Below are 2,622 nucleotides of genomic sequence, written 5' to 3' on the forward strand. Positions count from 1 at the left end.
ATCTGTCTCAGGGAATGGTCTCTTCTTACAACATGACCAAAGTAGGTGAGACGAAGTCTGGTGATTCTTATTTTCAAGGAGTATTCTGGATGTACTTCTTTCTTTGTTAATATACACTGCAAAAAAAATTTTTTTTAGTCTATTCCTTGTTTTTAATTTTGTTTTTGCTGGTGTTTTAATAGAAGTTTTACATTTAATAGAGTAAGATTTATTAACTTTTTATTTTATGATTTTTGTTTTGGTGTCTTGTTTAATCATTCTTCTTGTAAAGATAATCTCTCCTATTTTCTTTTAAAAATATGGTCTAGCCTAGTCAGCCTAAGACCAAAAAGGAGAACACATTTTGTTCTTAATATATATATATTTTTTATTATAATGTTAAATTTAATTTCCCAACATTTATTTTGATTTTTGCATATATAATCATAAGAGAAATTAGTGTACAATTTCTGTTCTAGTATTGTCCTTGTCCAGGGCCTAGGTTTGATACTAAGGTTATTATAACCTCATAAAATAAATTTCAACTTGTTATGTATTGAATTATGTCATCCCCTAAAATATTTTGTATTCTAACTGTTGCATTGGTGAATGTGACCTTATTTGAGGAACTGGGTTTTTCTATGCAGTTACATCAATGAAGTCATAGTAGAATAGGGTGGATCCTAATACCTTCTCAGTGGCATTTTATAAAAGAGGACAGACTTGGAAACAGAATCGCACACACAGAGGGAAAACAGCATGTGAAAATCAGTTTACAAACCAACAAATATCAAGCATTGCTGGTAGCCATCAGAAGGGAAGAGTTCTTCACTCTGTCCCCAAAAGGAATTGGCACAGCCAAGACCCTGATTTGGAATTCTAGTCCTCAGAACTTTGAGAAAATACATTTCTGTTCTTAAAGCTATCCACTTTGTGGTATTTTGTTATGGCAGCTCTAGGAAGCTAAGACACTTTTCTATTAAGTAGTTTATATAAGCTTGAGATTATTTACAACTTAAAGATTTGGTGGAATTCTCATATAAAACCATCTGGTGCTACTGGATTTTAGAGCCAGAGAAGATACTTCATTGCCAATTCAATTTTTTGATGATTAGAAGGAGCTCTAGTGGAGTAGTGGATAAGGCATTTGGCTGCTAACAAGAAGATCAATAGTTCAAACCCATCAACTGCTCTGTGGAAGGAAGATGGGGCAATCTACTTCAGTAAAGATTTATAGACTCAGAAACACAATGGGGTCTCTATGAGTCAGATTCAACTCGATGGGAGTAAGTTTGGTTTGGTTTGGAGATTTATTAGGGTTTTTAATTTGATCTTGAGTCAGCTTTAGTAAATTATACTTTTCTAGAAATTAATACATTTCCTTTAATCTTTCAATGTGTTTGATTGGGAGTTTTTAAGGATATCTTTTTATTCTTGATGTTATGCATTTATACTATGACCTACCTAGGTATGAATTTATTTTCTTTTCATCTTGCTAATTTTTGATTTGATAACTCTTTTTTTTTTTTTTTAAGTTATGAAAACTCCTTAGCAATTTTCTCTTCAAAATATCACTTCTTCCATTCTCTTCCTTTGGAGAACAAGTGCTCGATGAATGTTGGAGCCTCTCTATTTGTCATCTGTACTTTTTTTCTTCATCCTTGAATGCACATGTGATTTTTCTTCTTTAATTTGTTCATAATCAATTTCATTAATATATTTTTGAATGTTAAACCATTCTTTCATTTTTTGGTTTAAACCATCCTTGGCCATGATGTTTTTTTTTTTTTTTTTTCTGTTATCCTTGCTGAATTCAGATTTGCTGACAGTTTATTTAGGATTTTTGTGAAATTGGCATTTAGTTTTCCTTTCTCCTATCCTTGTCTAGTTTTGATATTTTGGTTATCCTATGGAAAGGAATAGGGTGTGTAAGATAGGGATTTTGCATATAAGAAGTGCTAAAATGGTGAGGAGGCCACATGTTCTGACCTCTAACCCTACAAGGGGAAGGCAGGATTACCAGCAGTAAACCAAGACCTATTACTGCAAAGCCAGACATGCTGCCTCCCTCCAACCGTTCCTCCCAAAGCACCCACCACCTCTCTCCTGGGTTCAATAATTTGCTGCAGTGGCCACACAGAGATCACAGATTATGAGGTTTATTAGTGAAGCACCAGGCTACAATTCGAGTTCAAGAAAAATGCTCATTCTCTCTCCCAGTCCACCGTCCCTCAGCCAACAGTCTCTCACAGTCTCTTTCCCAGCAGTACTAGTCCCTTGGTGCCTCACTCAGTGATGAGTGTCTCTTGCATCTCTTTCCCAGCAATGTGTGTCTCAGGAGCCCGTGTCTTTTTCCGGAGTGCGTGTCTCTTCCAGCAGCATGTCTTCCTCAACCAGCAGTCAGAGAGAGAGAGAGTTCTGCCTCCAAGAGGCCTCCTTTTGAGCCCAGAAGGGTGGTCAAACTAGCCAATCACAGCATCAGAACTCTAAGCACATGAGAGAGAGTGGGAACCTCCCAGAACATTGTATTGTGCCACGCCCAACAGAAATACTCCACATGGATAACATTTACAATCAGGAGCTCCTCAGTTACTCATTCCACCACTGAGTTTACAAAGACTTATGGGTAGAAAAGCCACACTA

This window comes from Orycteropus afer, unplaced genomic scaffold (genome assembly GCF_000298275.1).
Source record: "Orycteropus afer afer isolate SDZICR_OR568_19922 unplaced genomic scaffold, OryAfe1.0 scaffold00114, whole genome shotgun sequence".
NCBI lineage: Eukaryota > Metazoa > Chordata > Mammalia > Tubulidentata > Orycteropodidae > Orycteropus > Orycteropus afer.